Below are 19123 nucleotides of genomic sequence, written 5' to 3'. Positions count from 1 at the left end.
TTTAAAGAGTGTTTTAAAATGTTACTGGTATTACTTTCATAGGTTCAACTTAGCAGGCCTCAGAGAAAGAAAATAACTAAAAAGTGACAGAAGCTTCTAAAGAAATATCTTAAAGCAGCTTTTCTGAATGTAATTTATCCCATCTACCGATCTAGATACTTCTATGCTCCCCCATGACTAAAGTATCTGAGCGCCTAAAAATAGATACAGCAATAATAACGTGTTTTTATTTTGTCAAATAAATTGTGTGATTAATGAGAGTGGAGAATGTATATTTTATATTAATCGTGCATTTGGAGTGAGTTGGAAAGTCTTTATTAAAGGAAAGTCAGGTCAAGGAAATGAGCTTTGCAGTTAGTTGTGGTTAAATGCATGGTGAAAGTTCCACAGTGTAGGACCAGCTCCTGTAAAGACTGGTGCCTCGTGTTCTTGAACCTCCCTCTACTGGCCCAGAGTTTCATGGAATGGCCATGTCATGGTACATTATGATTGCAGAAGTGACCACAGATAGCTTGGTCCAACTCCTGGAGGCCTTTGAATATCAGGACAGAGACCTTAAAATTGACTCTTTATTCAATGGAGAACCAAGGAGCAGGGTGCCAAGGTAATATACTCATGGACGCCTCTTGCCACGTAACAAAACAACAAGGAGTCTGGTGGCACCTTAAAGACTAACAGATTTATTTGGGCATAAGTTTTCATGGGTAAAAACCTCACTTCTTCAGATGCACGTAGATGCTTAGCTGCTGCATTTTGTACCAAATGAAGCTTTTCAGGGCATTTGGCTTCATTACTAAATATGAGATGCAATCATGAAGCCTTGACATCACAAGTACAACTAGGTGTGAGACAAAACCAGTCTGATTTTAAGGTCTGCTATTTCAGGCTGCTCCAATACTAAAATCAAGTGCCAGGTATCCCACTGAAAAGCTAGGACTCTCCCCTTTTCCACAGAATAAAGCTCTAAAGCTTCAGTGGTATAAAGATTTCATCTCTGAGTGGCTGTGAATCATCATACTTCAGACTTGTCACTGATGCAGGAATGACTATTGTCGATCTTGGGCCTCAGGCCTTGTGTAATTTGAATGGGAAAATTCCATATTGGGGAGTGAGTAGGTGGGTAAGGGAAGAAGTCAACTTCTCCATAGCAGGTTGTTTGCTTTGTTTTTAGATGCTCAGAGGCTTGGAGTGTTATAAGAAATCCCGGTGGAAATGGATTAATGGGCAGAATGCAGGTGAGGTGGCCAAAGGTACGTGATAAATGAAATTTAACACTTGGATAACTACACCACATGTGTGTCTGTGCATATTACCCACTGGGACTGCTTCTAACATGCCAAACTACTCTGCTGCTTCAAACAAATCAATGGGAGCTGAGGACTCTCAGCCTCTCCCAGAAGGCAACCATAGTTAGGCCCGATATTCTTTCTTGCCCAGTTCAAAGAGCTCAAATAAGAACAAATCTAAAACGGTTATGCAGCAAGTAGTCAAGAAAATGAGAGCATCTCTAGCTATATGCAAAAGAAACAGGGACTCCCCCACAGGAGCAAATCTCACAAAGCATTCCAAAGGAGTATACTTAATTTAACCCTCTCATATTCTATTTTGCCCAAAATCTTTATTGTTATGGAGGCATCTGAAGGCAAGTGGCCAGTTTAACGTCAGAGAGAAAGGCAAGAGGCTGTGTTCTGACCTTTTACAGTCTCACAGAAAAGTGGATGACTGCTTTAATAGGTGAAAAGCAACAGAGGGTCCTGTGGCACCTTTGAGACTAACAGAAGTATTGGGAGCATAAGCTTTCGTGGGTAAGAACCTCACTTCTTCAGATGCAAGTAATGGAAATCTCTAGAGGCAGGTATATATCAGTGTGGAGATAACGAGGTTAGTTCAATCAGGGAGGGTGAGGTGCTCTGCTAGCAGTTGAGGTGTGAACACCAAGGGAGGAGAAACTGTTTCTGTAGTTGGATAGCCATTCACAGTCTTTGTTTAATCCTGATCTGATGGTGTCAAATTTGCAAATGAACTGGAGCTCAGCAGTTTCTCTTTGGAGTCTGGTCCTGAAGTTTTTTTGCTGTAAGATGGCAACCTTTACATCTGCTATTGTGTGGCCAGGGAGGTTGAAGTGTTCTCCTACAGGTTTTTGTATATTGCCATTCCTGATATCTGACTTGTGTCCATTTATCCTCTTGCGTAGTGACTGTCCAGTTTGGCCAATGTACATAGCAGAGGGGCATTGCTGGCATATGATGGCATATATAACATTAGTGGACGTGCAGGTGAGTGAGCCGGTGATGTTGTAGCTGATCTGGTTAGGTCCAGTGATGGTGTTGCTGGTGTAGATATGTGGGCAGAGTTGGCATCGACGTTTGTTGCATGGGTTGGTTCCTGAGTTAGAGTTGTTATGGTGCGGTGCGTGGTTGCTGGTGAGAATATGCTTAAGGTTGGCAGGTTGTCTGTGGGCGAGGACTGGCCTGCCTCCCAAGGTCTGTGAAAGTGAGGGATCATTGTCCAGGATGGGTTGTAGATCACTGATGATGCGTTGGAGAGGTTTAAGCTGAGGACTGTAGGTGATGGCCAGTGGAGTTCTGTTGGTTTCTCTTCTGGGCCTGTCTTGTAGCAGGAGGCTTCTGGGTACACGTCTGGCTCTATTGATTTGTTTCTTTATTTCCTTGTGTGGGTATCGTAGTTTTGAGAATGCTTGGTGAAGATCTTGTAGGTGTTGGTCTCTGTCTGAGGGGTTGGAGCAGATGCGATTGTACCTCAGAGCTTGGCTGTAGACGATGGATCGTATGGTGTGACCGGGGTGGAAGCTGGAGGCATGAAGGTAGGCGTAGCGGTCGGTGGGTTTTCGGTATAGGGTGGTGTTAATGTGGCCATCGCTTATTTGTACGGTGGTGTCCAGGAAGTGGACCTCCCGTGTAGATTGGTCCAGGCTGAGGTTGATGGTGGGGTGGAAGCTGTTGAAAGCATGGTGGAATTCTTCCAGGGCCTCCTTCCCATGGGTCCAGATGATGAAGATGTCATCAATATAGCGTAGGTAGAGAAGGGGCATGAGTGGACGAGAGCTGAGGAAGCGTTGTTCCAGGTCAGCCATAAAAATGTTGGCATATTGTGGGGCCATGCGGGTGCCCATAGCGGTGCCACTGGTCTGGAGGTATATATTGTCACCAAATTTGAAATAATTGTGCGTGAGGATAAAGTCACAGAGCTCAGCAATAAGTTGTGCTGTGTCATCATCAGGGATACTGTTCCTGACAGCTTGTATTCCATCTGTATGTGGGATGTTAGTGTAGAGAGCTTCTACATCCATGGTGGCTAGGATGGTGTGGGAAGAAGAGCATAATTAGAACTGCTTTAAATTAAAGCCCTGAAGCTGCTTTAATGTATAGCCATAGAATATGCAGAACACAAAAGGTGGCTTAAAATCAGCTTTGCCTACCTACTGTGTTCCTGCCCCAAGCACAGTAACTGTGTAACTGAGAACTGGGCCCAGGTTGGCTAGATTATGGGTAGTTCAATCAAGTGCTCTAGATATATACAACATAGCATAAAAAGCCCCGCAATCTAAGCAGGATTAAATAGAGTTAGTTAAAATCAGAACGGCAAACCCATTTCCAGGGTAACATCTCTCCCTGTTTTAGCTGAGCCAATTTCTGCAGTTATTTGTGTAAGTAAACAAAGCCAACCTATACAGTAGTAAATAAATAGGTTCCATGAATTAATTTTTACTGGAATACTGACCAACTCCCATGAAACCTGCCAGACCCTATAAATAAAAATAAAATTTTAAATCTATTCCTGGAGTTTTTTCATTGTAAGTTATGATCTCTGCAGTTTGTACTAAATAATCAATATTAGTTAAAATTTTCTATTCTCTCCAGAGGATAGTGCGCTCAGGGTTTTATAATGAAATATCATAATGTTCACTAGGTTTATATATCATACATACATTGTAAAATAAACATCTGATGGTAGCCATGATTGAATCTCAACTCCATAAAAAGTCAAGGATTTTCCATTTGCTCATAGAAAGCTCAGGCAATATTTATTCTTTCCTAAAGTTTAGGGCCTTCTGAATGCGTCTCTTCCTTGGGATTACACTGCATTCTCCTCCACGTTTCCTTATCTCACTTTGCATGAAACACAATAATTTAAAATAGCAAACTTAAATTAATTGCCATAAACAAGTGTTAATAGATTTTAATAATGCTTTATTAGAATTTATGCAAATTGGGCTGCACTGAGAATCTGAATAAAATCCTCGCTGTAACACCCATTTTTCTCCTTGTTGTGTTTATATACAGTACGAGAAGAGGAAGCTTTAATGAGTACTTTCTGACAGGATCTGGTGATGGAAATGCAGTTCTTATGAGCAGAAATAGGTGTCAAATATCTTTAAAATTGTGAGTTTCATAATTCATTAATTAGTACTGTTGTCTTTTCTCAAGGTTTGTTTTTTATTTTAGCTAACCTCCAGATTTGCTTTACATTAGAGGTTTTTTGCCTGATTATTTTTTATCTGGATAAAAGTATGCATGTGGTGTCACAAAGCATTATTCTGTTGACTTCTGTTGACAAGCAAAGATAGTAAAAAATGAGATTCCAAATTAATGAACTCACCATTCTCACTTTTTTCTGCTAACCCACAGAAGGGGGGGGGGCAGAATAGCTCAGTGGTTTAAGCATTGGCCTGCTAAACACAGGGTTGTGAGTTCAATCCTTGAGGGGGCCACTTAGGGATCGGGGGCAAAATCAGTACTTGGTCCTGCTAGTGAAGGCAGGGGGCTGAACTCAATGACCTTTCAGGGTCCCTTCCAGTTCTGTGAGATAGGTATATCTCCATATATTATATTAATGTGTCTCAGAACAAAACAATCTCATTTAGCATGGAAGGTTTCAGCTATAACAGGGTTTCTCAACCTTTTTCTTGCTGAGGCCCACCCCAATATGCTATGAAAACTCCACAGCCCACCTGGGCCACAACAACTCGTTTCTGCATATAAAAGCCAGGGCTGGTGTTAAGGGGTAGCAAGCAGGGCAATTGTCTGGGGCCCTATGCCACAGGGGCCCCCACGAAGCTACGTTGCTCAGGCTTTGGCTTCAGACCTGTGTGGCGGGGCTCAAGGCCCCGGGCTTCAGCCCTATGTGATGGGACTTTGGCTTTCTGCCCTGGGCCCCAGCGAGTCTAATGTTGGCCCTGCTTGGCAGACCCCCTGAAACCTGCTTGCAGCCCCCAAGGGGGCCCCAGACCCCTGGGTAAGAACCACTGAGCTACAACTTAACTCCTCATTGATGTCAATGGATGATACACATATGAATTGAGAACAGCAAATGGCTCTATATGTAAATCATAAAAGTTAGAGAAGGGAAAGACTCTTTAGATTAGCTAATCCATATCTAACATACTATTATATCTGGGAAACAGGGAGGAGGGTCAAGGATAGAACAACTTCGAGCTTTAACTATGCTTAGCTTTGCTTTTGCCATTTAACTAAGGGGCAAATATTCCAAACCAGGGCTCGCTTTGGGTACACACACATCTTCAGGCTTACCATCATTTAAACACACAAACAATAGTGGTCACACACCCCAGAGCTCTGTGTGTGTGTGTGTGTTGATAGGATTGAGGCCATTTTGCAAAGTTGCCCCTTAAACTTATTCACGTGCTTTTGTATCTCATTTCTTTTAAATATAAATCATATTAACAGAGTTGTTATGTTATCATGATCTAGAAAGATAACATTACTTTAGCTCTTGGAAATGACTAACCAAAATATTTTTTGTTTATGGCAAGTTGCATTTTGGGGCCCAAATCAATATCAATAGACCATTCTATCACATATTCTACCTAAAATATTTCCTGTTGTGTTCCATTGGGTCACTAAGCCCTGCCAAAGGAATAAGGCATTAAATGATTTCCCCATTTAAAAATGTGGAAACCAAGAAACAGAAAGTTTAAGGTGACTTACTCAACATCACAAAATTCCCATTGACTTCAATGGGGGACAGAATTTCACCCAAAGTCTTTTCCAGAGCCAGGAATAGATCTCTCATCCCCTGATTCCCCACTCCTGACTTATAGTCACAAAACTACCCATCCTATATCACCACAATACAAGTCAATGGGACTTTTCAAATTCATCAGTAACATGCAATGGACATCATGGGCAGTGGGCATAAAAGAAAGTGAAGCAGCTACACTTCATAATGTAGGTAACCTTTTCTCAAAAGTTAACTGCTGTACTCTCTCTTGGACAATGTATTAGACAAAAACACCAGAATCCTAGCACATGTACCCATACATAACAATGAAGCAGCACTTTTGATTTTATGTTACAATGGGCAGAAGAAATCTTAAACCAACAGAATATTGGTTTTAACCACTGAGGGGGTGGTTTTCAGAAGTACAGAGGGACATTAAGTACCCAGTTAATAGAAGTTGGATGCCTATTATCTCTCTGTGCCTTTGAAAATCTCCTATGTATTTTAAACTAGATTTAGGATCTATTTAATAATCTAGCCAACACTGCCATTGACTTCATGGTGTATTTAGTCAGGCCCTTAATGTTCATAATTCATTCCTAGTGTAACTTCATTGAAGTCAGTAGAATTAGACTGGAGATAAATTTGCTCGTTTGTGTAAGCCTTACAAAAATGGTGTGTGGGTTGACAACATGGAACCCTTAAAAAAATAAAAAAATAAAAAGGGCTTTCAAATGGAAATGGTGACTAACCCTTACTTATAAATTAATCCCAGATATTCTCAAAGACCTTCTTTTACCTTCAAATGAAACTAATTACTAGTGTTTCTCGCTTGTAGTTTTTCACTGTGCTGCAGAACAGCAGCCACTGGGCTGTCTTTTTGTATTTACTGGTAAAGGGCTTTCAATAAATCTGTTTTGAATTCTGTTAGCCCCACCCTCTCCCCCCACAAAAAATTCATTCAAGAATTACAAGCTAGTAAAGTGATTTATAACAGCACACAGCATGGTGCAGAACACACTCTGGCAGGTGAGTGAATTGCTCCAGCCTTCCTCAGATGTGATCAGGTGTAAACAAGTAGCAAATCTTGTTCTACCCAGAGTGCTGAGTGGGAGAAGTGGCCAGTGACTGCTTTACCCCACAAACATTGCCTGCCAGAGCAGGATTGCTTTGGACATACCAAGGAGTTGCAGACACTCCATCTTGCCCATGTTGCAGATAACAGTTGGAGAACTAACCATGCGCCCTTGTTGTGGCCATCACATGCCCACCCAGCATGGGAGCAGGTCTGCCACCCTAATGCTCCTTTGAGTGTTGAGTTGAAATCTAATACATACTAGTACATGATGGGGGGGGGGATAGGGACAGAAGGTCCTTACCCTAAAGAGTCAAACCCCACTGATGCACCCAGGCAGTATTGCACAGGAGCTAGTCCATAGTGTTCTCTGATTCTAACATTATGTGTACTGGAACTTGTGAGTTATGGGAGCCTCTAACTAGCTAACTGGGTGTTTCTTATTTGTGATCTAAATGCTTGCTTTCAGTATTGTGATGCAGTAACTTCCTGGATTAGTGTAGAGCAGTCACAAATGTGACAGAAAACCCAGGTTACCAATGTTGCCAGCTCTCACAATTTTATCCTGAGTCTCATGACATGTGGTATTTTTCCAGCTGCCCTAGATACATGATGATGTCAGAATCTCATCTTTCATTTCAAAAACAAAACAAAACAAAAACAAAAAACTGGTTTTAGTCTAAATGGTTATGAAGGAAAGCTTCGACACATGAAGCTTAAAGACAGGGCCTCCTAATAATTTAAACAGCACTGGAGGCCTAAGTTTTGGCAGCCTCCCTAGGCTGCTTTTGGCCACAATGCTGGCCAGCATCTCCCCAGTACTGCATGCTGTAGCATTGCCCCAACATGCCCCCACCACACCTCTGACACATTTCTTCCTCCCCCATCATGTCCTCATGTTAGGGCTTGTGAGGGATGTGAAGGGGCTGGAGGGGTCCTCGGAAGGCAGTCTAATAGCGGTCTCCCACAGTTCCTGTGCTGAGTGAATTCTTGCCCAGTCAAAATCACATTTAGGCCAGGTATAGAAGTTAGAGCAGGATTTTTATTATTATTATTAAAAGTAGAGATTTTGGTTACTGATAGAGAAAATAGGGGAGGAGGCTTCTGCCAGCATATTCTAGGTCATAAATATTCCTGCTAACTTGTGCTGTAGCTTAGCAAATTCTTCCTTTCATTGGATAACAGTAGTTTGTGTATTTTCTTTTCTGTTTCGCTTGTAAAATAAAGAAGACATTTATATAACCCTTGCCTGGGTTCTTGATGGGACATTTCAACAGCTCACAGAGCAAGGTTTATGGGAGAAACTGAAGACAGTTTTACAGTGGCAACTCAGCAGTTGTCTTAAAATACCTAAATAACTAAGCTGGTTGGAAAATTTGGACAAGCGCAACATTTTGATAATAAATAGAAAATCAAATTAACATTTTTTTCTTTAATATTTCTCCCCGTTCTTGGCCAGCTCTTTTAAATAAATTCTTGCTGTTGAATATTGACAGCAATCAAGGGATTTTAATTATAATGAAGTACAATGGAAACACAGGAGAATCTCTGTTTCTTCGACATATAACTGGTAAGTTTTGAAGGTCCAACACTGTATGTTAGGAAATAGAGCTATTGGGCCAGATTTGCAATGGAGCTCTGCATCCGTGATTGTTTGAGTGCTGAGCCCTCCTGAAAACTCTGACCTAAAATATTTATTTCATTCACCCATTCCTGCAATTTGCGCTTTCTCAAGGGCTAGTGGAGCCCTTTCTTGGCGAAAGTATTTTACAGTTCAATCAGCCGAGTCAAGAAAAAAACAAAATCTTTGCAAAATGGATCTTGCAAAATGCTGTACGTAGTTTTAGTATGCGAATGATCTCGCATTTATGGCATGCTTTTCATCGCAAATGCTCCCCGTGGACTTTACAAACCTAGGCCCTGATCCTACAAACTGGTCTGTGAAGGACCTCTGTCTCCCTGCAAAGCCCTACTGAAGCCATTGGAAATCCAAAACAAGTGTAAGTCTCTCCACGTGCAGCAGCTTGCAGGATCAAAGTTTTAAATTGGTTAACAACAGGGTACCCGAATCACTTACATATCAATAAAATACACTGAAAGGAAGTTCAGCAACACTACCCAACAGGCACTACTGAGATGAATTATAATGAGAGTAAAGTACTCTAAAAAATGACTCTGTAAAAATAACTTCTTATGCAGCAGATTTGCGTTCTGAATACTAACTTACAACTTTAAGAATTAAAATAAGTGTTTGCAGCTTTGTGCTCCTGTTTGCCCTGCACAGTCAACACAGCTAAAAGAGAATGAGCTGGATTCCATTCCAGATTATGAATTGTCAATAGAATTGTTCACTAACTTCCAGTCAGTTATACCTGTGCTAACCCACTGAAGAGAACAGGGCTGCCCAAATGCTACTGAAGGTGTGACCTGAAAATAATGGGTGTATGCTGGTGTAATATGGAGATATGTAATAAGTATGCTGGTGTAAATGGACATTTATTAATGGCCAGTATATGCAAAATAGAAAGAGATCGGTCTGCCTCTCAGAGCCCATCCCGATTTTACATGGTTGGCGGTTAGAAACAGTGGGCTTGATTCTGCTCTCACACCAGTTTTAAAACAATGTAACTCCGCCTATTAGGTTACTCCTGATTGGACTAACCAGACAGCAAGTGTAAAAAATTGTGACACATTTGGGGAAGAGGGGGGCATAGTTGCATATATAAGACAAAGCCCATAATATTGGGACATTCCCGATAATATTGGGACATCTCACCACCCTACTTTATCCTGGTGTACAGGGCTGGCTCCGGGCACCAGCTTACCAAGCAGGTGCTTGGGGAGGCCACTTCGGAGAGGGGTGGCATGTCCAACTGTTCGGCGGCAATTCGGCGGACAGTCCCTCACTCCTACTCGGAGCGAAGGACCTCCCGCCGAATTGCCGCCGCAGATCGCGATCACAGCTTTTTTGTGTTTGTTTGTTTGGCTGCTTGGGGCGGCCAAAACCCTGGAGCGGGCCCTGCTGGTGTAGACCCAAATATTTGTTTACTAGCAAACTTGAGCACAGTTTGTCTGGAAATCAGAGAGACACAGTAATCAGGAGTTTCCATAATGTCATTTTTACAGTTGCTTTTCTGAGCAGGGCCATGCTTTTAGGCACACAAAATCTATATTCAGAAAAAGAAAAAAACTAGAAAAGCTTGATCATTGAGAGAAAGAGAGTCAGTGTAGAATATGATTGTGGGAAAGAAATGCCTATCTCAATAAAATGATGGTGTAACAATCTGGGAAAGACCATTCTAAATTATTGTATCTTCCTTTGTGAGACAAACTTTGAAATGCTCTGTGATCCATGACAGTGTGGAAGAACCCATTTCTTTTTGGTTCCTGCTTCCTTTTTACAGAATGTGATAACCATCAACAAAAATAGCAAAAATTAGAATTATAAAATAGCCACACTACACTCTCTCAGTTCCTAAAGCCAACTTGAAAAAAAAAAAAGTGTGTTGCTCTACTAAAAGGATTGGCTGAAATAATTAACATTCACATTTTCTGTGCTAGTTTATAAAATTCTTGCTTATCATTTCACTCCATTTTGTGATGAAGGCGTCATAATTAAAAGCACATAGAATACTTCATTGTGAAATGTGATTTGATTATTTTGTTCTCTCATTATCTTTGACCAAAGGGTACAGCTCTCTAAGAGCCACTACTCCCATCCCCTTGCCCACCATGTTGGCCTTATTGTCAAACCACAGACCCCAAATTACAGACTGGGGCCCAAATGTCTTTACTTCATTAGAACTTTGCTCTCTAATTGCAACTAGCCTAGTAGGGTAATAGTTACATTTGAGGTCATTATAAGGTCTCAAAGACATTTCCACTTTAATCACTGACTACCAGATAACTTATAAGTAATAGGCATAAATTGTACTCTGGATCTGGATGAAGGATTGTCGTAGGTGTAGAACATGAGCTGATGGGAGATCATTTTTTTTTTTTTTTTTGCTGAGCTAGTAAACATTTACATCTAATTTATTTATAGTAATAAAATAATAAACAAAATAATAATCAAAGATAATGTCCACATTTCCACACCAGCCACAATTCCTGGTGCGTGTTTTTTAAGAAGTGGGGAAATTACAGTTCAGATAGAATTGTATTTATCAAAGTAATCATCCTTCTTACTTGTTATATACACCCTCCTTGATAGCTTAGGATATTAAAAGCACCCCTCTTCCACTCTCTACCCCATGCTCTTTTCCATTCCCATCCCAAAATGCAGAGGCTGAAGACTGAAAGGTTTCAGAAAGAAATGGTGAGACTTGGCACATGTAAATTTTACTGCCTGACTTCACTGTCACTGATTACAGCTGACGGAGAGTTAATAAAAGAGCAAAGCTAGTTGTCAGAGCAGATTAGTGTGTGCAAAGGACAAGACAAAGGAATAATGCCATCGTTATTATTTATGGTCATTAACTGGGTTGAATTCACTCCTACAGATTCCTACCTGGGCAGTAAAAATCATCATCTAATCACAAAATCTTGTGTTTATATTCAAAACAATATAATTGTGTCTGTGTTGGCTTGTAGCCTGCTATGAAGAATTTGTTTCAGGAACTAACCATGGAGGATATCACATACCTAGCTAACATACATGTGAAGGCTGACACTGGAATTTTGACTTTATGAAGAATATCTGTTCCCTGTACAAATCTCTTCTTGTAAACCAACTTGTAATTTATCTATTTTTTGGTACTTTCCATGATGAAATTGCACCCTTCCTCTGGACACATGATTACTGAATCCAGTTGCCACCCATGCTGAAGATATAGATTTGGAGGGAGGAAAGTTCCTTGGGAATCACAGACAATTTAGTGGTCCCCTCCTACACACTAGTGTTCACTAATAAGGGTAGTAGCTGTAGGTCCTGCTCTCCCAGGTAATTGTGGGGTTTTGTTTTGTTTTGTTTTTTTAAAGAAACATGATCTATTGACTCATTAAATTATTGCAATTTGTTTACTTTGGGCTACACCTGAAATCTAATCAAAAATTGAAGCTGGTGTCACCATGTCTGTAATTGTCTTACTTAGGGTTGCATCTTGCCAGGAGTACATGACCCTGGTGCTCTGGGATCTGCTAACGGGTTTCTGGGAGGAGTTTAAGAGTTTGACTTTTGACCTATAACATCCTAACTGGCTTTGGACCTATCAGTAGGGCTTAAATTTGTGCCAGGACCTGCCAGGGCTGAGCCCCGGCACCTCTGGGCTTGGCAGTTCATAGCCCCAGCACCTCTGGGCTTGCAGCTTCAGTTATGAATGTAAAAAAATTGCTTGAGCCCTGGCACCTCTTTCGTTACAAATTAAGCACTGCCCATCAATGTGAGAAACTTGTGATCTGTCAATGTGAGAAACTGCCTCTCTCCTTTCCTTGCACCATACCGCAGAAGCTGTGGTCAGAAAAGGCAGTCAAACTCAAGTTCCCCAAATATGAAGGAGGGAGTTTCTGGCTTGTCATCTTCAGTGATGGATCCTCGACTTTGGCATTTTTTCCTTGCCCATAGATCTTCCACGTATGTTACAAAACCCATCATTTTCTCAGCCCTTTGGGGAACGGGGGAGTGTGATAAGTATATGTATTGGCGGGTGTGATGGAGTACTTCTTACATATTGTTCAATGTGGTTGTTCTCTCTGGTTGATTATTTCCTGATTTTAGAGAAGTGGCTGGTTTTTTAATGTCAATGTATATTTGGTGTTTATAGCAAAGGGATCTACAGCGCAGAATCGGCACTTTTATTCTGTTATATATCTAAATAAATGAGCCCACATAAGCCTAGGCCTATCCATCATCACGCAGGCTGCCATGCAGAAGAGTTATAACAGCCCCCTCATGTGCTCAAAGCACAGAGTGAAGAATCAGGAGCAGGTACGTGAATGAGTGCTGTTCCTCTACATGAATTCCCTTCTACACCAGCTGCAGTACTCCTGAGAAGACAGTTTGAGTGGCTTCTTTTGTTGGTTTGTTTTGCTTTCTAGGGCACATCTCCTCGTATTATAAATAAATAAGCCTGCTGAAAAGCCAGCTTGAGTAGTGTGCTGAGTGGTTGTGAGGGAGGAACCACACAGAGAACATCTGGAGGGTTTGTAAAGAAAAGTCTTTAGTTAACCCCTACTGTTTGTCTCCTCACTAAAACCCATAACTATGTATCTGAGATAGGTATGAGACAGTCACAAGGAAAGGCTGAGGACTTAGCTCTATACAGCCAGAGCAGCTTGGAGGGCTATACCACAAGTGGCTCAAAAGATATTTTACCACATTGTGCCAAAATTGGAAGCTAAACAATGACACTCCCTCCCTACAAATTTCTATGAGGTCTAGGCTCAGAGTCAAATCCCTTCATCTTAAATCACTCCTACAGCTTTAGTTCAGAACTAGATCCAAACCCAGAAGGGATCTATCACACAAAAACAACTGAGCTCTGGAGATTTCAGCTTTTTGGAGTCAAAATGTTGCAAGAATAACTCATAAGACTTTGCTGCTGTCAAATGCTAATTCTAGCTCTGGTTCAGTCTTCTCTTCCAAAACTAAACTAAACCTAATACCTTCACTAAGCCTAACTGGATCCAAACACAGTTTCCTCATCTCTATTGTACTTAAAGTATGAATATATGACCTTTTAATAATAAAAGACTGTGCCTGAATCTCTGCATCCAAACAATAGACTTTGCAGTTATAAATAGCTCCTATCCATGCAAATTGGGTGGGTAAGGCCTTCATTTTTTTAAAGGGCTCACTGACTCCGGGCACCTCCTTTTTTTAGACTGTGGGGCCTCAGCACCACTGAAAATCAGATTCTAGGTATTTAAATTGGGCACCCAAAATTAAAAAATTTTAGAATAGTGACCAGATTTACAAATGTTTTTAGGCACTAAGAGCACTGATAGGCAACTACTGGGATATACAGAAGCACCTGAGTGAGTTAGGCACCTTGATCCCATTGAAATCAATGGGAGTTAGGTGCCTGCCCTGCTTCCGTACACCTGTAAATCTTAGTAGATGCCTCTTTGCATGTTGAGGTGCCTTCTTTGTAAATCCAGTCTTAGGTGACTATCTGATTTGCGCATGAAAATTCTGCTATTTGAAAATAAAATTCTATAAGGATCTATGAATGTCTAACCAGTTTTGCAAGTTTCTTAAACTTGTAAAAACAAAAGTGAGGAATTAATTCATTAAAAAAAAAAAACTTTCATGGCCCTGTTGCAATTTTTGATTTTTGTTTTTGGGGTGGGGGGTTTGAGATATTTACATACAGGAGGAAATGGTTGAATTCATGGAGGCATTCAAGAGCCTAGACATTTCACTTATTTACTTATATATAAAAGTTTGTCCTTATATTGTATGAGTACACACTGTAGAAGCTAGGGAACACATTATTCCAAGGCAGTTAAAGGCCATTGAACAAGATTTGGGAAGACCTGTGATAGCATTCTCAGATCTTTATAAATGTAGTTGGATGCCCAGGGGACTTAAATATTCTTATGACCAAGCACCATAGGACACCTCAGACGACATATCAGGCAGTGATGTGTGCATTCAGTGCATGTGTATATGTATGTATAATATAATACACAGACATCAAATTCTCTCATCCTTATGAATAAAAATGAATCCAACATGCTCTCATTTCAGTGAACTGTCATTTTACTGCCTTTCCAAAGCAAAATCTTAGTATCTGAAGAGTTATCCAATTGGAGAAACACCAGATTAGCCACAACACTTCTCCTTTTTGCTACAGCTCACTTATTTCCTTCATCAATATTTCTTTTAAATACACATGAGAGTTCAAACTATTTTGTGAAATTATGAAATCAGGACACTTAATCAATACACAGGTTTAAAAATCTCAATAAACATTAGTAAAATTCAGCATCTATGCAAACTTTGAAATGGCTAGATGGAGGAGTTTTTTTGTTTTTTAAATTCTCCCAGGCAAAGAACCAGTAAGTTAAAAATTTGCTCCAGGCTAAAATGTAACAAGTAAGTTATAAACCCCTCAAATCGGAGTTCATAATGGAAACAGCTGCTCAACTCTAACTATAGAGGGTGCAACTATAATAAAAACCACAGGAGTTTGCATTAACAATGGCATCCCCTTACACTCTTTCCTGTTACCTATCCATTAACTGAACGATACTACTTAATGGAAGTAAAAGCTACAGGCTTCTCCCCCATAACAAGCTAGGCAAAATATAGGTGCTAAAAAACATATCCCCAAATGTCACCGTACAGATATCCGGCCCCCAGAGTACTGAAGCTCCAATGTAGATAGAACATCCCACTCCAATGATTTACTGTTAGGGTAACATTGCAGTCCATTCAGAGCAAAACAGTACTGTCAGCTATTCTTCATACAGTATCTTGAACAAATATTGGGCGTACTCCTATAGCCACTCTGTGCATGGAGCTCTCATTGGACTCCTACACACAAAGCGACTGTAAATAAATACCTGAGACAGAGAAATGGATAGAGCACCAATAACTGTAGTATCTAGCTGCTGAAGAATCATCCTGTAGAGAAGTGCATGATGAGCTATAAAATATATTGCAGAAAAGTACAATTTTCATTTAAAATGTAGCCATATATGAAAAATAGATTGTAAAGATATTCATGCAGAGGGAGGTATTGTGGCATTTTCCCCAGACTCACACTATGAGTGGTGCCCCTGCATATCCAGGTGTTAGCATCTTGTAGACCATTGGAGATAATACTACCTGAAGACAGTGTGCAGTGTTTATACTCACCAAACTTTGCACTCACAAAGACCACATAAGACCCATTTGGAATTTTGGCCCACTCCATCTGCTCCGTTCCTCCATAGCTTGCAATCTACATTAAATGGGTTAGATAACAAGTAGAAATGAATCATAAGAGGAAAAGGAAAAACATAAAACTGAAGACAAGGCAAAGCTCTTTGGAGAGGATTATTTACAAAGAATTTGGATCCCTTTGTCCCACTGTGGTACATTCCGATTGGTGCTTTTATGTTTATTTTTAATGTGACTAGGTACAGGACCAAGTTATTAGCTCAACAGATTACACTTGTGATGGAGAGTTAGCTAAAAAGTGAACCTGAAGGAGGAGCTTCAAAGTGGAAAAGAGATGGTGCATGACATATAGAGAAAAGGGGGCAAGAAAAATGGCACAAAGGAAAATAGAGAAAGGGAGGGTTAAGGAGAGAAGAGTGGGAAGAGCCTCCTCTAAAAGATTAAAGGAAAAAGTAGTGAGGGCCTTGAGATGGATGAACTTGTCACAGTTCATCTAGCGCTAGCAAGTAAGAGACTCTCCTTTACCTCAAGTGGTCAGGACCTGGGCTCTGATGACGAATTTGAATTATATCCCCACTGCCAGTCAATTTCTAAGTGGCCACTTCATGCAACATAGTTACAGGAAAGAAATAAGTGGCTACCAATTTGTTACCATGCTCTCCTTCCTTCTTGTCTTTTGCAACTCTCAGGTGAACCACGGCATTATATTTGCTATCTATGAAAGGAGTTCTGAATGTAGGATCCACTTGGGCAGAACAGAAATAAATGGGTCAAAACATTTTCTTTTCTTCTAAATGAACCATGCCTTAGACACTTACAATCCTCTGTTTGTGACATTGAAATTATGCCCACATTTACATACCACAGCACCACAAATAAAGGATTATGATCCCTAAATATAAGTAAGCAAGAGAAAAAGTTACTTAATACTTTTAAAAATAGATCTAGCTCATGAATTATGACTGAATAGGAAAAAAAATTAAAGAGTGATTTTGGCATAGTCCTATAGCATTTGTGCAACCAAGAGACTGTAAGGGTGTCTTAGACCTAATAGGGAGAAGGTGACACACGAACAAATGCTCTGTTTGAGTCATCAAGCCACGGATTCATCACCCCCAAATAGTGATACACTACTAGTTTTTATTAATATTTATATTACAGAGGAGTCAAGAGGTCACAACTGAGATCAGGCCCCATTGTGCGGGGTGCTGTATACACACATAGTAGGAGACAGTTCTTGCCCTGAGGAGGTGACAAACTAAATAAACAATACACCTTTTTTATTATTTGATACTAGAATTTACTATTCATCGTCAGCCCAAGTAGTACTGTTATATTATTATACCAGATATAATGTTGTGGCTCATACTTGCTCAGTACAAATCTTGACACAAAGTTCCGTGAAAACAGGGTCAGGACCTCTGTTCCCAGTGACATTAATACAGAACTGAGATAAGGCATTACTCTGATTTACACTGGTATAAATAAGAGCAGATTTTGGCTTCTAGGCACTACTACTCTGACACTGAGGTCACCCTGCTGACTTCTGATTGGGATGATGGAGGAGGAAGGAAGTAACCACCTAAGCCGGACTGTGGTTCCCCCACCCCTTCAGGAACTGAGATACAGTCACGAGTCTTCTTCCCCTCCTCTCCTCCCCCCCTCCCCCCCGCTCTACCATATCAGTTATACGGGCTGGGAGAAGACCCAAACACAAGGTTAATTTGTTTATTTGCTTAAATTGGCCTGGATCTGTCCTTCTCCTTCCTAATGAGGCCATGAAGCAGCTCACTATGTCTGTGCATGCAGGCTGAACAGTGAGCTGACCTGTGCAAAGGAAGGTTGCCTCGTTGCATAAAGCCAGGCTGATACAGCAGAGAGGAGAGACACAGACACCATCAGCTCCCTTCTGAACATCTTCACAATTCTCTTGAGATGAAGGACTGTGCCCTCTCCCCTTCCTTCCCCACAACCATGTTGGCCTTGTGTAATGTGCCAGCCTTTCCCTTGGACAGGTCAGTGCATTGTGTAGCCAGCATGCACAGAAGGCAATGTACACAATATAAGCTGGATGGGTTCCTATGACAATGTCATCTGTATTCTAGGCAGGCAGTTCTGGCTGCGGGATTTAAAAAGACAGACTAAACATGTGGCTAAATAAGCAGCAGCTCTGGAGAGAAGTCACTTCTGATTTGGTTCATCATGTTGAAGTCAATGCTTTTTTAATTTTTAAGCACGTTTGAAGAACCAACTGAAACAATAATCATAACAAAGTTACATTAATTACCATTTTCAGAGTGGTAGCCGTGTTAGTCTGTATCAGCAAAAACAATGGGGAGTCCTTGTGGCACCTTAGAGACTAACAAATTTATTTGGGCATAAGCTTTCATGGGCTAGAACCCACTTCATCAGATGCATGAAGTAAAAAATACAGGAGCAGGTATAAATACATGAAAGGATGGGGGTTGCTTTACCAAGTGTGAGGTCAGTCTAATGAGATAAATCAATTAACAGCAGGATACCAAGGGAGGAAAAATAACTTTTGAAGTGGTAAGAGAGTGGCCCATTACAGACAGTTGACAAGAAGGTGTGAGTAACAGTAGGGAGAAATTAGTACTGGGGAAATTAAGTTTAGGTTTTGTAATGACCCAACTACTCCCAGTCTTTATTCAGGCCTAATCTGATGGTTTCCAGTTTGCAAATTCATTCCAGTTCTGCAGCTTCACGATGGAGTCTGTTTTTGAAGTTTTTTTGTTGAAGAATTGCCACTTTTAGGTCTGTTATTGAGTGACTAGAGAGGTTGAAGTGTTCTCCCACTGGTTTTGGAATGTTATGATTCCTGATGTCAGATTTGTGTCCATTTATTCTTTCGCGTAGAGACTGTCCGGTTTGGCCAATGTACATGGCAGAGGGGCATTGCTGGCACATGATGGCATATATCACATTGGTAGATGTGCAGGTGAACGAGCCCCTGATGGTATGGCTGATGTGATTAGGTCCTATGATGATGTCACTTGAATAGATATGTGGACAGAATTGGCATCGGGCTTTGTTACAAGGATAGGTTCCTGGGTCAGTGGTTTTGTTCAGTGATGTGTGGTTGCTGGTGAGTATTTGCTTTAGGTTGGGGGGGTTGTCTGTAAGCGAGGACAGGTCTGTCTCCCAAGATCTGTGAGAGTGAGGGATCATCCTTCAGGATAGGTTGATGATGCGCTGGAGTGCAAATTAACGGGTAAATA

This window comes from Malaclemys terrapin, chromosome 2, assembly GCF_027887155.1.
Source record: "Malaclemys terrapin pileata isolate rMalTer1 chromosome 2, rMalTer1.hap1, whole genome shotgun sequence".
Taxonomy (NCBI): Eukaryota; Metazoa; Chordata; order Testudines; family Emydidae; genus Malaclemys; species Malaclemys terrapin.
This window is presented reverse-complemented; position numbering follows the sequence as displayed.